The 21,235-nt window shown below is 38.8% G+C and overlaps 1 long non-coding RNA gene across 15 annotated transcripts; it reads right to left on the reverse strand.

The window, feature by feature from the left end:
- Positions 1 to 933: 933 nt before the first annotated feature.
- Positions 934 to 19,595, reverse strand: LOC108872997 (uncharacterized). Of its 15 annotated transcripts, none has more exons than XR_007809086.1 (17): positions 19,362 to 19,595; positions 17,405 to 17,459; positions 17,116 to 17,339; positions 16,874 to 16,994; positions 16,644 to 16,783; positions 16,472 to 16,538; positions 14,429 to 15,814; positions 13,328 to 13,391; positions 12,566 to 12,617; positions 11,769 to 11,944; positions 6,963 to 8,124; positions 6,244 to 6,308; positions 5,485 to 5,563; positions 2,227 to 2,304; positions 1,924 to 1,957; positions 1,708 to 1,756; positions 934 to 1,358 (listed from the first exon to the last, which is right to left on the reverse strand). It is a non-coding gene; the product is annotated as an uncharacterized LOC108872997 (long non-coding RNA). The 15 variants fall into 15 exon arrangements; XR_007809081.1 differs by having other exon boundaries at positions 6,963 to 7,086; positions 8,047 to 8,124; positions 11,889 to 11,944; positions 17,116 to 17,459; positions 19,362 to 19,594; XR_007809074.1 differs by having other exon boundaries at positions 6,963 to 7,086; positions 8,047 to 8,124; positions 17,116 to 17,459; positions 19,362 to 19,594.
- Between the last annotated feature and the right edge of the window lie 1,640 nt (positions 19,596 to 21,235).

The raw sequence follows: 21,235 nt of genomic DNA on the forward strand, positions 1-21,235 counted from the left end.
AACACATTTAAACAGTTGGGAAGAACACATGAACATAACACACTTGCAACAAGACAGTTGAGATGAACAACGCATTAAAACAGTTGGGAAGAACACATAAACATAAGACACTTGCAACAAGACAGTAGAGGGAACACAATTAACACAGTTGAGAGGAACAACGCATTAAAACAGTTGGGAAGAACACATGAACATAAGACACTTGCAACACAACACTAGAAGGAACACAATTAAGACAGTTGAGAGGAACAACGCATTAAAACAGTTGGGAAGAACACATGAACATAACACACTTGCAACAAGACAGTAGAGGGAACACAATTAAGACAGTTAAGATGAACAACGCATTAAAACAGTTGGGAAGATCACATGAACATAACACACTTGCAACAAGACAGTAGAGGGAACACAATTAAGACAGTTGAGATGAACAACGCATTAAAACAGTTGGGAAAATCACATGAACATAAGACACTTGCAACAAGACAGTTGAGAGGAACAACACATTAAAACAGTTGGGAAGATCACATGAACATAACACACTAGGGAGCACACAATTAAGACAGTTGAGACGAACAACGCATTAAAACAGTTGGGAATAACACATGAACATAACACACTTGCAACAAGACAGTAGAAGGAACACAATTAAGACAGCTGAGAGGAACAACACATTAAAACACTTGGGAATAACACATGAACATAACACACTTGCAACAAGACAGTAGAGGGAACACAATTAAGACAGTTGAGAGGAACAACACATTAAAACAGTTGGGAAGATCACATGAACATAACACACTAGGGAGCACACAATTAAGACAGTTGAGAGGAACAACACATTAAAACAGTTGGGAAGATAACCATTAATACAAACACATTAACATAAAGAATTCCAAAAAAATAAAATAACAACACACAACATTGTCACAATACTTTCTTAAATATTATTAACTTCACACTTTATTTGCCAAGTACACAAAATTTGACTTTTCTGCATTACAATTTCACTTTCATATTAGTAATTTGAAAACAAACTTATACACTTACTTTTAATACAATAAATACAAAACATAAACAATGCCAGTACTCTAACTTGAACACTTCATGTAAAGCTGTTGGTGAATAACCTGTACAAAACATACAAATGATCAACACACTACTGCCAATTCAACATCACTCCTGAAACTAAACATTTAACTGCATATTTTTCTCTAATACTGTAAACTGAAACATGTCAAAAGTTTTATCCTTTCACATCACCAAATTACCATCTAAATGAATTCCCCCAAACGCAGCACTGTTGCTTTCAGCAGCTCTCATTTACAAAAGTCATTCTCTCTGTTCTTTTACTGCACCTGCAGTGGATGAAAGAAAACAACAGTATTTACACATACAGACTGACTCCTGTTTCAACACCACAAGGTTCACTGGAAACCAAAATTTGTGCCAGGTCTAAACTCTCCACTTCCACGCAAAGCTTAACAATGTCTTGAAAAATTTTTTACTTAAACTTACACAGCAGCACAAATAAATGCAAAACAAACAATTCTCTGACATTTCTGTTGTATATAAGGATATACATGCAACTCATTAAATGACACAACTACTGATAACCTTGCACACTTAAACATCACCTTTGGCAATAAATTGTCATCCTATAGAAACAATTGCAAACACTAAAAGAACTGCCAGTTGTAATCTTACCTGACAAAGTGCAACAGCCCCAACTCTGGTTTACAAGTTCTGTGAACACCTAAAATTTTACAAAAAATAATTAATAACAGACAACAAAAAGACTAAACTACACTCTATGAGACCAAATACACACAATTATATTCTCTTAAACTACAAAATTTTTTACTTTCTATTCTCTTCTAAACTTTTATATTTTGTCTCAGACTACAAACAATCAACACTGACCTTCTGGAAACATCATCAAGTCTGTCTCTTCTCTCTGTGATTTAATGGTTGAAGTTTGTGAAGAAAAATGCAATAAACATTCACATAAAGATGAAACTTTTAACACATAGAAGTAAAACACACTACATTCTTCTTGCTCTGGATTCCTCACTTACATTTGTTTTCTACACAAACGCGGTGGATGGAAATGTTTCTTTCTCCATCGTAAGATAACTTTGTTCAAGAGACGAGACAGATAAGATGATATATAACTTAACGCCAGTGCTCTGTGTTGGACAGGTGATGAAGCTGTTTGTGAATTACCTGGAGGCCTCTGTCCTGGTCTAAACAATTCCTTCATTGTTCAAAGATTCTCTGATCGTGGACGTGAAGTGGAGACACCTGGAGGACATAAAGACAGAAACATACAAAGCACAATGATCAATACACTGTGACCTGTTCATCAACAGCTTAACCATGAAAACACAGAAAAGTATTCAACATTAGAGGACTGTCTCAGAAAATGAGCTGTCACATATGACAAAACAAATTATTACATCTTTCAAAATCAATCATGATAAATATTTGAGACATCACATGGAACCTTTAACAAATTTCATTTAAGTACATTTTTGAAAGCACGCTTTTAACTTGTGCTATTTTTAACTATAAAAAATTACCTCACAACTATTTACAATTTCTATGTATTATACATATTATTATTTTTATGTATTCTGACATGATTAATCAGTCATTATTATATTAAATGCAGAGACCTGTACTACTAAACAAAGTTTCTGGGTTGTGACACCAGGCGTACCATCCCACTTAATCTGTACTACGATAGGTGGATACGTTTTACCCAGGGTAATTAACACTGCATCTCTAAACTGCTACTTCGACAATACATTTTGTTGCCCCACACGTGCATACAACAACACAGAGAGGCTGACTCCAAAGGACAGCTGTTGTCTAAAGACTGTCGGCCCCGACCCCCACCAAAAAAAGAACGTATGTGAACCAACAAATGGTGTTTTTTAGACTCTGCATTTTCAACTTTCAAAATTTTCTTTCTCACAGTCAAGCACCATAATTTAGCATCATTACTGTTGCATACTATCGATTTCTATAATCCCTTAAATGCGGATACAGCTATTATTGTCCTCACAGGCTGTTGTAATTGTAGTACAGTCCACAAACATTACTCAGAGATTTACAGTTCATGATGAAGCACAGTAACCTTTGTGCAAGACACTACTATTATATTAGGCAGCAGAACAGACTACTGGATGACAATACTACTATATCATACCAACACATGCAGTCTTAATGATAGCATATGTGAACCACTTCATCCAGGTTCAGATTTCCACTAAGGCTGAAATACTGTTAACACAAAGTTCACACTCAACATAACAGCATTACATTCATACGTATACAGCCACAGTGTTCCAGGCACATCATCATTCACAGTGAGTAACAGCTCATTCTCAAACAAGTGACCCACGTGTTGACTGTAATCCAAGTATCTGAAAAACCATCTCATATTTTCCGTGTCCTCGCAGCTCATATTACAAATTAAGAATCCAGACAACATGTGATGAGTCTTCCTGGCTATGTTGACAGCTGCGCTTTTACATTGTCTCTTTAAATTCCTCGTAAAGCGACAGCATTAACTCAATTTACCGACATCTTCAACACCATAATTTCACTCATAGTCACCACAAACAAATGGTGTGGGAATCAATGAATAGCTATGGATAGATTACTACCACAAAGACCAAATTGCACACTTAAAACCGCTACACCCGCAACTACAACAAACGTGACGACGATAATCCACCATAAACTGACTTAAAATGACCAAGCTGGACCTACACACTACAAAGAAGCAGTAACATGCTAGTTATGCAAACACTTGTAGACAGACAGACTACTAAACAATTGGCAGGGACACCTTAGCCACAGAAACCAGATTACACTTCAACCCAAATAAGACGCCAAAAACATCCTTAAACAGTAAGGCTAATGCTAACGCTTGCTATTACTGAGACTGGGCGACGCGACAGTGTTACCATTAGCCTCGCCGCAGGTGTGCTCGGCGTTCAACGTAATACCAATGTGGACGTCATTCAGCTGGCCCTTATTTAAGGATGAAGCCAGCACATGTTGTACATGAAAACCCCAGACAGATTACTCATTCCACACACTGTTTATAATGTAATTCAAACATTGAATGGACAGGACAAAACATATAAACAAGAGCAGAAAATAACAGGCTACTCAGTTAAAATGATCTCCAATGCTTTCAAATGCATCCAACAACACAATGACACTCAGTCAATGATCACATCCAGACACATCAAAGACAGTCTAAACTTACCTGTGACAATTGTGTGAGTCTAATCGATCGGCAAGAAGCCCCGCAAAGTTCCGCTGTTAAAAATAACCTGTGCTACAGAAGATGCAATTTGCAAAAGAACATATCGACTTGCCTACACAAAAATGGAGAAACATATTCTGGACTGATGAAAGTGAGATTGTTCTTTTTGGGTACAACAGCAGCAGAAAGTTTGTCACACAACACTGAATTCAAGCCACAGTACGCTCTGGAGACCGTGAAGCATGTTGCTGCGAGCATCGTGACGTGCGGCTGTTTCTCTTACTGTGGTGTCGGGCCTATTTATCGCAGACCGTGGATCTATTTACTAACATCAAAATAGTTGAAGACATCGAGCGGCCTTATGCTAAAGAACAAATGGGTGTTTCAAAAAGACAACAACCCAAACGCACCAGTAAACGAGCCGCATCTAGGTCCCAGACCAACAAAATTAAGGTTATGGAGTAGCCAGCCCAATCCCCGCACCTTAATCCAATAGAAAACCTCTGGGGTGACATCAAAAATGCTGTTTCTGACACAAAACCAACAAATGCAAAGGAATGGTGGAACGTTGCCAATCATCCTGGGCTACAATACCTCTTTACAACTGCCAGAACTTGGTCTACTCCATGCAGCACAGATGTGAAGCACGTCTCAAAAACACTACTTATGCAACTAAATATTACTTTAGTGAATTACAGGAATGCTAACTCTTACTGTTTTTTTGAGTTTGTAACAAAAAATGCAGACGCTGCCATTTTCTTTAACAGCCCAATATCGTAGTTTCCTTCATTTTCTATAATTACAATATTATGAGTATTTTCAGCTTTACCCACATTTGAAAAAACACTGCTATTATTTTAAACACAACTGTATATACTGCCATACTCTATGTTTGTTGTCCTGACTGATAAAGAATATTTAGACACTGTGTTTAATATTATATACACGTGAATATTATTAGGTTTACAACTTCGATTTGACATTCTATTTGCAGAGAATATTTGTCATGTCCACATTACAAAATCACTTTTGTGATGTTAATTTGAAAATACACTCAAAAGTTATACCGCTTTTTGACACCTTGCCGTAACGTGACATTTTCACTTCTACTTTATATTACTACTACTTTTAAAATACACAACATAAACAATGACAGTACTCTCTGTTACACAGTTCACTTAAAACTGTTCGTGAATCACCTGGAGGCCTCTATCCTGCTCTCAAAGAACTTCTCCATTGTACAAAGACTTTCTGTGATCGTGAACAAAGTGGAGACACCTGGAGAAAACATACAACGAAAAATGATCAATACACTACTGCCTACTCCTCGTCGACACTTGAACGTTTAACTACATATTTTTCTCTCGTATTATACTGGCAATTTCTCACACCTGAATATTACTTTTACTGACTCTAACTACATCTACTAACAGATTACTTTGACGTGCAACATCAATACTCAAATCCAATCTATCGCTGTGTACACGGTCCTGTATATATAATCTATTATTCTTGTTGTGACTGATAAAGTATTATATTGCTCAAATAAATACTTCTAAAGAGGATTTTGCCACTGTGATTATTATTAGCCAGACGTTAGGGTTACGTGATTTCTCACATTACAAGATCACTTTTATGATATTAATTTGAAAACAGACTCAAAAGTGACACACTGACATTCCTGATGCCTTATTGGACTATGATATGCCACCCTGTGCCATATATTGACATTCACACCTATACCTCATTGTATATAAAGTTGCACTGTTAAAGAGGACCTCTCCAATCTCATTGCACTTTTACTATAATGACAATAAATAGCATTCAATTCATACTACACTATCATATTTTTGATATCTTTTCACACCTTTCTACTCTACGACCATTTTTTATGCACATTATTTGTCTTGTTGCGTACTTGGTGCGTTTCATTGGTTCCTACGCTGACAAAAACATACCTCTCCGTGACGGCAGCAGGTACCCGGTCTCGTCTCTATGCCAAAACTTGTCCCCCTGGATACCCCTACAATGCAAAGGAATCGGAATTAAAATCATCAACGACCTCGTAAAACGTATAGCGCGTCGTCGAAAATGCCTACGCACGTTTCCGCTGTTAATATGTACAACCGTATTTAAATGGACAGACTGACTCCTCCTGTTGTCCAGTTTTAGTTCCACATAAATGACCTGACAAAAAGTTTCAGCAAGACATCTGATGAAGACTTCTAGCATGGCAGTCACAACACATCAGGTAACAAAAAACACCTGTCTTGACATAAGAATGCTTGATTAATTGCAAAGATAGACAATCCTATTGTCTTTCTCTGTGAATTTCAGTGTCTCCACTGCAAAACAACATGACGTTCATCTGCGCCTCTGTCCTGCAGACGAGAGATTGTGCCGTATCAACAATGACCCATGTCTAAACTTTCCACTTCCGGCCAAAGCTTCTCATTGTGTTGAAAGAATTTTACACTGACGTGACTGGTGAAGTTAGGCAGCAGCACAAATAAATAAATGCAAAAGACAATTCTGTGTAATTTCTGTTGTATATAAAGATGTACGACAGATATTAAATGACACAACTACTGCTCAGATCACCTTTGGCAGTACATTTTGAAGCTGTACAAACAAATTCAAACCCTAAAAGAAAAACGACTGCCAGTTGTAATCTTACCTGAGGCAGAAAAAGTGCGAGAGCCCCAGCTTTGGTTTACAGGTTCTGTGAACGCCTCTCCGAGCGCTCTAGACTCCCTGGCGTTACTGGATAACCGTCGAAGTCAAAAGCTATTCTTTCAAAACTGGTAGCGTTACAAAACAGAGAAAAATGAACACCTGAAATTTTACGAAACATAATTAATAACCGAGAAGAAGAAGACTAAATTACACTATATGACGCCAGATAGACACAACTATATTCTCTTAGACTAATGAATTTTAACGTTAAACACCAAAAGATTGCTCATAACCCTTGGTTAGCATTCTACCCGAGGCTTTCAGAACCATTTGTAAACTTTTACTGATAAGCACCAAAACAAAACATTACAATAATCAGGTAATTCTTACACACATTCACTTTTAAAGTCTCTGTAAAGCACTAACTGCCATTCAGAGTTAGTCACACCAAAATCTAGACAAAATAAAGAGCTCTGTTTGCGTGTCCACTGAAGGCAGTGAAACTCTGCCTACTTGACACAGCACGGTCACAATTAGCACCCTATTCAGTAAATATATTTTCAAAAAATGTCATACTTAATTTATATTACTATTTATTTTTTACAGCAATTTCTTCTGTGTTGGTTTTACAATTGATATTTAAAGGACTTCAATTCAGGGTTTCTATTCTGTGTCAAACTGGAACTCAGATAATGACAGACTCAGACTAAAAAGAATAAACACTGACCTTCTGGAAACATCTTCATGTCTGTCTCTTTGTAACTTTTAACACATGGAAATAAAAGCATTTTTGCAGTATTGAACACTCAAACTGTACAGATAGAGATAGAACTAAAGGACACTAAAATCTTCTTGTTCTGGATTCATCAGTTAAATTTGTTTTCCACACAGAAGCACCTGCTCATATTCACACAACAGCAGTGGATGGAAATGTTTGTTTCTCCAACATAAGTTAAAATTAAAACTACATTTGCTTAAGAGGGGAAGGGGACAGAGATATAACCAAGACGATCGTCTGCAGTTGCTGAAGACATATAATGCCAGTGCTCTGTGTTGGACAGGTGATGAAGCTGTTTGTGAATTACCTGTAGACCTCTGTCCTGGTCTAAACAATTCCTTCATTGTCCAAAGATTCTCTGATCGTGGACATGAAGTGTACACACCTGGAGGAAATACAGAGAGAAACATACACAGCAAAATAAATAAAAACACTGTGACCTGTTCATCAACACTTTAGCCAAGAACACAAAGTGTCACAGAAAATGAGCTGTAACATATGACAAGAACAAGCATCACATGGAATCATGTACATTACTGTAAACTTTAAAAACTTTCATTTAAGTACATTTTTGAAAGCAGGGTTTTAACTGGTGGTATTTTTAATTGTACTTCAGTCCACACACAGAAAATTACCTCACAACTACTTATAGTTTTTATGTATTATTATAACTGCTACTCTTTTCTGACATGATTAATAAGTCATGATTATATTACAATACAGAGCAGAGGCCTGTAACACTAAGCAAAGTTACTGGGTTATCACAGTAACCATCCCAGTTATCCTGTACTACAAAAGGTGGATAGGTTTTACCCAGGATAATTAATGCTACTTCTACCTAAGTACCGCCCCACAGATGGATACGACGACACAGAGACGATGACTCTGAAGACCAGGGATTGTCTAAAAACCGTCAGCCCCGACCCCCACCAAAAAAAGAACATATGTAGCAGATGGTGACGTATGTGAACCAATATATGGTGTTTTGTATGCACTGCATTTTCAACTTTTTATTTTGTTATTTTTCTTTCTCACAGTCAAGTAGCAGAATTTAGCATGATTACTGTTACATATTATCAATTTCAATAATCCTTTAAACGGGGGTGGAAGTATTATTGTCCTAAGAGACAATATAATGCAAAAGGCTGTTGTAAATGTACTACGGCGCACAAAGGTGAGTCAGAGGTTTACAGTTGATAATGAAGCCCAGTAAGCTTTGTGGAACGCACTGGGAGAGAGATGCAAGACAGCAGAGGACATGAGACTGTTAGCCAACTACAGCAGCAGCCAAACTTACTAAACTACTGGATGACTACTATATCAAACAAAAACATGCAGTATTAATGATGGGAAATATTAATGTGTACCACTTTATAGAATATTTCTATTTCATCCAGGTTCAGATTTCCAATGAGGCTGAAATACTGTTAACATCAAGTTCATACTAAACATAACAGCATTACATTCATACGTATACAGCCACAGTGTTCCAGGCAGATCGTCATTCACAGTGAGTAACAGCTCATTCTCAAACATGTGACCCACGTGTTGACTGTAATCCAAGTATCTGAAAAACCATCTCATATTTTCCGTGTCCTTACAGCTCATATTACAGATTAAGAATCCAGAGAACGTGTGACCAGTCTCCCTGGCTTTGTTGACAGCTGCGGTTTTACATTGTGTCGTTAGAGCCTCTTCAAATTCCTCGTAAACCCACAGATTTAACGTGCGCTCTTCGTCAGAGAATTAACTCGACACTGACTCAACTTACCGACATCTTCACCGCAAACAAATGGTGAACAGATCAATGAATAACTATGGATAAAATAGTGCCGCAAAACGATCACAATGCCACACTGAAAACCGCTAGACCCGCAACTACAAGAAACGTGACGACGATAATCCACCGTAAACTGACTTAAAATGACCAAACTGGAGCTACAAACTACAAAGAAGCAGTAAATTGCTAAGGTATGCTAATGGCGTGCTAGTAATGGTATAGAGATGCAAACAGTTGTAAACACACAGACTAATTAACAGTTGCCTGAGCCACAGAAACACAATTACACTTCAACCCAAACAAAGAAAAAAGACGCCAAAAAGGGAACACTGCCAAAAAACATCCTTAAACGGTAAGGCTAATGCGAACGCTCTACGTTTATGCTAACGTTAATGTTAACGCTTGCTATTAGTGAGACTGGACGCTGAGCACACCTGCGGCGAGGGGAGGCTAATGCTAACACCCTCGCCGCCGCAGGTGTGCTCAGCGTCCAATCTCACCCATGTTCGACAAAAAACAGCTCCAGAGTTTCTTTTAGCATCACATCCGTGTTAGACACAAAGTTTAATCATCCGGACCTCGATGGCGACGTTCCCCCGCACTACTGGCAAACGGAAGCAATGATCCGAACGTGGCTCCTATCTGATTCGCCTCTCTGAACAGCTCCTCCCAGAAGCTCGTGACCACTGACGACATACGTCAGCTAACAGGAAGATGCTCTACTACTATTGCAAGTCTGAGACTTCGGTAAACCCATTTGAAGCATCAAAACAGTTTAGGACACGAGTAAAGGTGCGTTTTCACAAAATATTAAATATCGAACTCCATTTCTTTACATTATAAAACACTTGGGTCTTATATACAAGTACTTTGGAAGGTTAACAAAAAGACGTAAAAATCGAGAAATTACCATCACACCCGCTCACACCAACAGTGCAATATATCTCGTGGTTAGAACCCATATATACATTATAAAGAGAGATTAAAAATCCATCACATGTACCCGAGAGACTCATATACTGTGGACAGGTAGGGAACTTGAAATGCCAAGCTCAGCATTTCCTTAAGTCATTACGCATAAATAGTGTGTGATATAGCCAATCTATATTTTCCCTATATTTTGAACACCTTCACTGACAATAAAAACTGAAAAAGACTGACACATTGATTATTACACTTTGACATGGGTATGAGCTTTCTTGAATATTTGTCTTATTTTTTGCCACAAAACATACACGTGTTCTGCATTTTGCTATGAATTCTCTCATTTACTCCAACAAAAAACAGAGCAATCCCAGGTAATCAGTAGTCAAACAAATAAATTACAGAGAGTACTGACAAGCTGACAAAAACCGCTCAAACAATTCATATTTAGTACAAACAAAACAAATCTGTGACAGCAAATGTTCAAAACAAAAGTATCAAACAATGGTTCGCTTGCCAAATTGTGGACCTTATATTTTTTTCTGTTCTGGACACAGTACGAAATTGGATAAAATATCCCAAAACAATTTTGAGACAAAGGATGCTGTTGTCGAAAGCTGCATTTTCCGAATAACGTAGAAGATCGCCAATAACTTAATAACTGTATGATGACCCCTAATACGTAACCCAAATGCATGTTACGATAACTGTGAGTACATGCATTGTACAATTAAACCAATATGATCATATGTGCCCAGTGTACAGTTTATAACTGTAAAGCAAAAAGTGAGTGAAAAGTGAATACGATTCTGCAACATAAAGCCTCATTGTCCCAGTAAAGCCATGATCACTGATATATTATGCATGTATGGATATAAGAGTAAATGCACAATGTAAACATACAAGGATTATGACAAATGACATATTTGCTGGGGTTTTCCAGCTCTGCTCTCCACGGCAACATCACACCCAGAAACCACATGGGTTATCACAATATTTCTATGCAAACTGCGCTCATTGTTTTATAACTGCTTTCTGATACTCCACCTGTGTGTGTAAAAACAGATGTGATGCATATAATGCAAAGAGTAATTCTATGAAGTATGTTGATGCTACCAAAACATTTTTTTACAGATATTCTGCCACCACTCATTGTAAACCTTTATACTTGACCTATATTGTACCTTTACATTCTCATATCAATATGGTGAAATTTACCATCGTATGTCACTGCTATCACCTTTATATGTTCTTACATCAGGTACAGTAAGTATCCAGAAAACGTCAAGTGGACATATTGCCCAGCAGCTGTATGTGTACAGTACCTCTGTGTCGTAATGGGAGTACAGCGCTCCCTGAAGCCTGATCCAGCAAGCCCTTTTTGAACTCATCTCAACTGTACGTCACTGGCTCATTGTTCTTCATCAATGCCACCCACACATTACCTCTTCTGCAGTGGACATGGTAAGCAAAGTAGTAGATCCCTGGCATGGATTGTGGTCTTGATTGCCGTTGTGCCGGAGTTTGTCAAAGATGACCGGAGAGCCGACAGGAGGGAAAGGATTTGTTAGCTTAGCTGTCAATTGAGGCTAAAAATGTCACAGTACAGTAAGCCGTGAAAAACTTTTCAGTGTATTTTTAAATTTTATCTTAAAAATGATGTTGAAATGCCAAATAAAATGAAAAATTGAGGTTTTACACCCTAACCTCTTGTGACTGACATTCGCTTTGATACAATATTAAACACAGTGTCAAAATATTCTTTAGACCTATTTATTTGAGTAACATAATCCTTTATCAGTCAAAACAACAACAATAGAAAAGAGCATTATATCTACAAGACTGTGTACACAGTGATAGTTGGAATTAAGTACTGATATTGCACAGTTTGAAATAAGAAGTGACATGCACGTCAAAGTAATCTGTTACTAGATGTAGTTTGCAACAGTAAAAGTTAAATGCAAATTTAGAACTACTGTCTCATATAAAAGCAATGCAGAAGTAATAGTAATCCAAAACAGAAATAAAAAGTACAATCAGGAGTCACTCATTGTAACAGTCAAGTGTCACACACTGTCAGTCTAGTCAGGAGTCTAATATGTAAAAAACTATTTGGACTTACAGATGAGTTTGTGTGATCAATGCGTGTTGTTGTCTGTGCAGGAGGAGAAGACCTGAAGTGGATGACAGAAAAGCAAAGTGTTAGGAAGCTGTTAATGAAATAAAAGAGCTCCACCATCTAAGTGCTGTGAACTGTGTTCTATCTAAACTTTTGAGTGTTTATATCTCTATTTTGTTTTATACTTATCTTTAAACCTACCGTACTTTCTGGACTATAATCCGCTACTTTTTTGCGGCTTAAACAATGATGTGGCTAATTTCAGATCGGTCATTTTGTGCTTAATGCGCACACCGTCGTCATGGAAGACACACAAAGAAATGCATATGATGCGTCACTGAATCGATGGTGAGACGGCAGCGTGACTGTCTAAATACCTCATGTTACAATGTAGCCACCTGCGACTTTTTTTTTCTATTTAAATTTAATGGGTGCGCTCAACAGTCTGGAAATTACACTAATTATAGAAATGCATCACAAAAGAACAAAGCAAACATTTGGTGATGTCACAGGCTTGATGCACTGTCTCCACTATATACATTTCATAGAGCACTACTTAGAACCTCCTTTAGATCCAACAGTGCAAAATGTGAATTCTTGCATTTTTTCAACTGATCTTAACATTTTGATCAGGAGTGTACTATTTTCTGGCAATTTACATAACTAATCAGTTGTTGTTATATTCACTACAAAACTAATTACATAACAGGGATTTAAACAATAACACTGTTACTAGCGTGAAGAACTCAGATCATCGACACGTACCTGTTTGGTTTGTAACGTGGGAGCTGGTGTTTGTGTCCAGGCTGCAGCAGCTGAACCAGTAAACCTGGAAAACACAAGTACAACCCTTGAAAAACAAGTAACCTAACTAATAATAGTTCACCTCCACAACTTGAATGGTGTAGAATACAACACTGAAAACTAAACACCTTGACAATCGCTCAGCTCATACATTGAAACCTAGTCTTGACGCTTAAAAGTTGTGGAGGAGCACATTTTTTTATAAATCTAAAATCTAGTTTTCCACCTTGGATTCTACACAAAACTATGCTCAATAAGGTCTCAAGTCACAACAAAGACATTTCTAATCGATAATATACACGACAAGGGAATCAATGGATGGCAATGGACAGACTGTTGTTTTGTAGGTCTTTAGGTTTGTGGTAGCAAAGACGTAGAAAAACGATCGCAATGTGATGCTTAACTGCCACACTGAAACATAAAATGGCCACAAATAAACATTAAGTGACCTGGAATAGACACAGAACTACAATATGATGTAAAATGTCTGCAACGTAATTGTAAAGAGTTGCAAATGGAGGTGGAAACAGACAAACTTACTACTACAAAGCTGGTCATATAATAACTTGCTCATATTGGCAAAACTTCTTAATTCATGACATACTCGGATATCATACTTTCAACATTCTAACTTAATGCCCGACGTCTTGTTTTGTTTTTTTTATTACTTTTTGGATGCCTTTCGCTTTATAAATGTTGTTACCACCCGCTCAATTCCTAGAACTACTGACTGAACTATACTTTCTTGAAACCGCAGTGCTTACGGAAATGAAAATAACAAGATAAGGCTAATGCTAACACCTACGTGTATAGCAGCCAGGCACAGATGTAAAATGATACAAACAAATAGCCACAAACCGACAACAACGACATGATAAACCACCATAAACGAAGTTACAGTGACCAGGATGGAACACAAAGTTACAGGATGCACAAGGTCGCTAAAGTGGCTGTAAACGACTGCAACAGGGATTTAAACAATCTAGAGCTCCTGTGTCTTCACGTGTCTCGACTGGGCTAATGCTAACGCTAACCGCTAGCCAGTTCGTTACTTATCCTTACCTTCGCGCCGCAGATGTATTCAGCGTCCAGCCTCATTCGTGCTCGACAAAAATGCAGCTTCGAAATTTGTTTTAGCATCCACGCTTCATCGGTAATTAATAATTTTCTCAGTACTGACAAACCGAGGCAACGTTCACCAACAATGGTTTTAAAATGTCTTCCAAGTGTTTCTCCGCGTCTCTGAGCTCCGCCCACAAGGTCATGACCTGTGACGTCACACGACGACAACGGCAGAAAACGGGGTGTCACCACGGACGTGCTACGAGAACTTCCGAAATTAAAAAAAAATATAAAAAAAACCCCCACACAAATGAAAACTCTATCATTAACACTACAATTTGAACTATGAAATACACTTCAAACAACTTTTAAATACATATATTTCTACAATTAACACTTATTTTTGTAATATAAATTTAACAAAAATTACTAACAAACCATAACATTCATTTACTCTGTAAACTCCTCCTTTTCTACAAGCTAGATAAATATACTTTATGATTTCCTTACATATATTTTCTACAAACACTAAACAACCTACTGTCAATACTCTGCCTTACACAGTTCACATAAAGCACATTGTAATTACCTGGAGGAACTCAAGGAAAAATGAACAGAACATTTTTAAACCACACTATGACATTTGGCTCAAGAACTTTGTTTTCCACACACACACATTCTCATCTCTACACTGTTTGTGAGTCAAGTTGTTTTTTACATCTTCTCTTGTTTCTATAATGCCCTTTTCTTTTTTGTTCTTCTGGAACTGATAAAGGATTATGTCACTCAAATAAATACTGAATATCACCAGTTAGCATTTTTTAAGTGCAGATTACTTCTACTATTAGACTTTACTGATACTCAGTATTCAACATAGACAGTAGTGATGGATAGATGAGGCGTAATGAAGCGTTTCAACACATTGCCAAACTGTATTGACACTCTGTCACTGAATACTGACACCTGCTGGACCTTAAAAATGCCTACAGGCAACCTAGTTGGCAGACTCAACTGACACTGATTCGATGACCTACTATATACAATAATATAATTTAAGTCATTGTATTTTATATTGTATTATTTCATATCTTCATTTGAATGTAAAATATCAAAGATATTTTAAGATACAGTCAATAAATAATGTGAACGTGTTGTGAATGACGATGCTTGTGGACTGGGATTATTTTTTTTACAAATTTTTATTGATAAAAATAATTTTTTCCAATGCTTTGAAATTGAGTCTGTTAAGCTTTTTTGATACAACTTCTCCAGCTGTAGAAAACACCCGCTCACACGGCACAGGTCTCTGCATCTCCTGGATGGCATCAGCTGTGGCACTTTTGGTCTGCCTGCCCACTTCGATGTCGAGATGTTGCCTAAGGTTATCTAAAAAACAACAAATTGGCATTTTAGTACATGATTTCCAAACAACAACAAACAAATAATGTTGAATAACATGCCTGAAAGGGGTGCAGACAGCTGTTGTGAAGACGGTCCCGGCTGGGGCTCGTTTGTGCGTCTGATTACAGACGCACGTTCTGACCGCAGTCTACCGATGGCCTTGGAGGAACTGCGGAACCCGACTGATTTAAATCTGGGGTCTAGAAGTGTTGCTAGGGTCAACAAACTTAATGACTCCAGAGTGGAAGCAGTGTCTGTGACTCAATGCTTCAGGTGTTCATGTAGGTGTATGGCTGCCTGCGTGCAAGATAGAGCATTTTCATCGTCGGGATGACCTTTGACCCTAACGCTCGCCTCTCTTCAGACAACTCCATTGTAGCTTGATGAAAAGGAGCGAGCACAAGAAGTGTTTCTCCCATAATGGTATACTCATCAGCTGTAAGTGGAGTCAAATCTGTTTTTAGAGAGGCCAGAGATACCCACACTGGTTCCCTCTCATCATGTAGCAGTGTGACTTTGTGGAAAGTATTGCACTCCCAACACAGATGTACACAACTGCAAATTCTCATTCATGTAGTGACAGGTAAGAGCCAAGTAAGCCTCCATGTTCACAGATGTCCACATGTCTGCTTTTATACTCACTATCACAGCTTGCTGTACTTCCGTTTTCACTCGTTCCTGTTCCTCCTCAAACTATTTGTTTGATGGTCTGAAAATTACACCGAGTCAAACCAAAAGCAAATCAATATATTTAAATTAAAGACTACATAAATTGGATATATCAACTACTACTTTAGACAATTTCCACACAAACCTTTCTGGTTGGCAAAACATATGAGGGCTGAAGGACCTGAACCAGTTCCCTGAACCCTACACTCTCCACAATGCTGAGGGGCTGGCAGTCCTTCTGGATGAAATTCAGCAGAGCCTCATCCAGCATCTGCTTCCTGGAAGCTTGATGGTTAAAAATGAGGTAAAGATTAAATTAATAGGAATTAATTATCAATAAAGCAACTGTGAGTAAGTTGTAGAATGGCTGTATACCTGGGTTTATCCTGGGTGTATCTGGGACTTCATTCTCATGCCTGGCCATATAATGCCTCAGCATTGAGGAGGTGGTTATGTTTAAATAGGAAAGTTTTGTCGAACAAATGCGACATTTAACCTGCAAAAAACAATATGAATAGTAAACTAAGAATCACTTTGAAATGATTTTGAATTCAGATAGATCAACTGGAAACTCTGAGAGGAACAGGATGAAACAACAAGGACATTAAAACAAATACCTTATTTTCCCATATGAGATCAAAATGGTCCAACACGGCAGAAACCATTCCTTTGGCCTGAGGCTGCTCCATAATTCTTGATGAATTTGACAACGAACCGCAAAACATCAGAGATTCTTTTGGCAGATGCGCGTCAGTGTCAGTTCGAAACAGTTCCTGTATTGGTAACGTGACTTTCTTGAAGCGATACGGGCGCCGACGCGTCGGTGTTGCTGGACCCATCGCTAATAAACAGTTAAATGTCAGTACTCTGTGTTGGACGGTTGATGTAAAGCTGTTTGTGAATTACCTGTCCTCAGTCCTGGTCTCAAAGAAGGACGATGTAATGGGCCAAGTGGTGACACCTGGAGGAAATTAAACAAACGTACATCAGAGTATTTCTTCCATCATAGATGTTCACGTACGGAATCATTACACATTATTTTTATGTTTCAGACTACTTCTACGGTAAAATGGTTATTGTAAACAATTTAATGTTGTACATTGTAAAGATATTTGCACAATTACCCTCTTAAAAATTTCTGATCATGTACAATCAAAAAACTAAAGTTATTTTTCAATCACATTTTGACTGTCAAACAGCTTTGTTTGGGGAAATGTTTAGGACGCACACCTGAAACTCATTCAAATAACAAACTTTTCACCAGAAAAACTTCACCAGTGTGAGAGAACACCACACTGACAACTAAACACTAAAACACTGAAACATTACATTACTCAGTAAAATACCGTGTTCAAATCATTTACACTTTTAAAGCTTCATCTAAACCCTTCAAATTTCACTTTGATGTAATAATTTCAAACAGTAATCTGAGGTCAGACACTGTGGAGTTACAAAACTTAAAAATGTCAAGTAAAAACACATCTACAGAAACTGTGTTGCAGTTGCAGTGTCACAGCAGAGGACAGTCAGTCAGGGAGAACACACTGATACTAACCAACAACCACATCACACTTTAACCCGTTAAGACTACCTGACTGGGATCACACCTGAACGACGTCAGTGACCGGTGGGGGAAGCAAAGAGATGACAAAAGAAAACAACAAACAAAAAGGAAACTTTCCCAGCTCAGAAAACAAACCCCAGAAGAAACGGAAATTCTCTGTCCATAACAGGATCAGCTGGTGAACTCCGAGCAGTTTATGTTCGTGGTTAACTCGGGGTTATTCCAATCGATATTGGCGCAACGATATATGTACATAATATGCAGTATTAAGGATGGGAAATTTTAACGTGTACCACTTTCATCATTAACATCATTAGCAGTGAGTTACATTTCAGAAATGTGAACCCAGAGAACGTGTGACAAGTCTCTGTGACAGTCACATATCCAATTCCACGTAAATCCACAGAATTACCTTGCGCTCTTCATCAGAGACATACGGTGCACGCGCACAAACTCGGATTAAGTTAACACCACCACCGACTCAACTTCCCGACATCGTATCTCTCAGATGAAGAGCGCACGTTAATTCTGTCGGTTTACGAGAAATTTAAAGATTCTCTAGCGACACAATGTAAAACCGCGGCTGTCACCAAAGACAGGGAGACTTGTCATACGTTCTCTGGGTTCTTCGTCTGTAATATGACATGTAAGGACAAGGAAAATACGTGACAATTTTTCAGATACTTGGATTACAGTCAACACGTGAGTCACACAGCTGTTAGTCGCTATTAATGGTGTTGTGCCTGGAACGCTCAGGCTCCATTTATTGATCCACATTACCGCAAACATAAATTGCTCCGAGCAGTTTAGAGACGCTGCGCAAATTACCGTGGCAACAGACCACCTTTCGTAGTACAAGTTAACCGGGAAGTTACTCCTGAAGTTACCCTGATAAGCCAGTAACCTCGATTTGTAGTACAGGCCTCAGGTGTCACATACACATTCAAACAAAACATAAAACCATACCAACTGTTCCTGAGCGTCACCGTAGAGTGAGGTGTGCTCCTCCCTCAGTCCACCGGCCTGAACCAACACAGCTACCTGTGTTCCTCCCGCACGAGGCCCTGCGTCTACAGAAACCACTGACTACAATTGCTACACAAACACAGAGACCCAAACGACCACGAGAAGCTAAACCACCGCAACCAGACTTAAAATGACCAGGGTCCGACACAAAATGACCGCAAACAGACGTGAACACACTCAACAGATATGATTAGAAGAAATGGCTAATGCTAATGCTAACACCCGCAGCTAGCGCTAACGATTACAGCTAATTAGTTAGCTTGTTAGCCTTACCTGGTGCTGCAGGTAAACTCGGCGTCCAGCTTCACTGACAACAGCTCCTCAGCTCGTTTTAACACCCACACTCCTTCCACACTCCTTCCGCAATGAAGTGAAGTGAAGACGATCGTGTACAACGTTGGTTTTCCTCTGTATTTTCTGATATTCTCCTTCGCTCAGCCAATGTCGGCGGGCGATAAAGTTCAGACTGCGTAAAGAGGTGGGTCCAGTGGTGTTAGTTCCTGTACGTAAGAACGTGTCTACGTCAGCAGTCGCTTCTTCCTCTGATTATATTGCTAAAATATTCTGAACATCTTACAACACTTTGTCATAATTTACAATCTCCACATTTCATGCCAGACAGAAATTTACATTAGATTTAGATTTGAATTGTCACTGTGTTTTGACCTTCAGGGCCGACGTGCCCCTGTCCCTACAGAATAAAATGACTGCACAAAAATAAGACAAGAGGAGTAATCCTCTTTAATTGTGGATCGAAAGTTTATTTAATAATTTTAAAACGTTTAATAATTTGATATATAATATCACAAATTAAAATAACATAGCAAATCGATTAAACATTCGCCCTGGACTTGGTCTAATTTAGAAAATAATAATAATAATAATCGTTGCACATTTGGGAACCATAACCAGTGCTTTGTAAGTACCAGCAGCAGTTCATCAGGCCGTGCGCTACCTTAAAGGAAAAAGCACAGACCTCCATTCATCACAATTATAGGTTTCAGATGGCAAAAAGATTTCAGCTGGGGCAATTACGAGAAGATGTGTGTGATTCCTTTTGTGACTGAATGATCTACCAATCACCCCGCTTTCACCGTAATGGCTCAAATTGGGTCCCTCTCCTCCCAGCGTGCCTTGCGAGCGACTGAGTCAGCCCGGGTGCAGGGTGAAGTACGTCCAGCAGATGACAGCGTTTCACTTTGGATTTCCTGAGGAGGCCATTTCTTTTCACTCTCTCCCTCTCTGTGTCTTTTCACTGGTGGAGAGAAACTGGCCTCTGCTCAAATTCAGCGTTGTAACTTTTTACTCTGATTATTGTGAGTTAATGTGATTTCGGCTGCCGTTTTCGATTTGTTCAATTAAGACATGAAAACAGCTGCAGATGCACTGGAGTGTCTCCTTTGATAAGCCAGCTGTATCCACAGTCAGATCAACACCCACCCTCACCGCACAGACATCAATACCGTTGTAAACTAATAAATAATTGAAGGTGGAGCTGCTCCTGCAGGAAGCAACAGTAAATTGAAGGGTTTAGTAAGTGATCAGTGATCCATGACATGCATCTTACACACACACAAACACACTGCATTCTCAGGCAATTATGCCGTGCTGAACCATGGTGAGTTCAGAATGACTCCAAAACTGGGTTAACAGCTGCCTGTATCCTCTCTCCAAATGCTCTCAGCTCTCTCTCTCTCTCTCTCTCTCTCTCACACACACACACACAGTCACACGCAGCCACCGCCGCCACCTCTCCACGCACAGACAATTGGCCTGGTTCTTCGAGTGGAAGACATGTCACACGGGGCACAGAGCGCAGAGCTCCGAGTAACAAGGCCCTGTGGGACGTGAAGGGGGCATGGTATACCTGCCAGAGTGAGTAATGCTCTTCACCAATAAGTGCGTTATGTGTGAGTGTGTGTGTAGGCAGAGGGAGAAACAAAACATCTGTGCATGTGGACGTACGCTTGTAGCCTGATCCGCTCCCACTGCACCAAAAAGCCAGAGTTTTGTTCAGGGAGCTTCTTATGTGGTGACACTGTAATGAAGTGAAAATTAGTTCATTCGTTGGGAGGGGGGGCAAAGCTTAGGAACTCCCCCCCACCCCCCACCCCTTTTTTTTTTTTTTTTACAGACAAACACTCACA

The sequence above is a fragment of the Lates calcarifer genome, linkage group LG7_2 (genome assembly GCF_001640805.2).
Source record: "Lates calcarifer isolate ASB-BC8 linkage group LG7_2, TLL_Latcal_v3, whole genome shotgun sequence".
In the NCBI taxonomy this organism is placed as follows: Eukaryota; Metazoa; Chordata; class Actinopteri; family Centropomidae; genus Lates; species Lates calcarifer.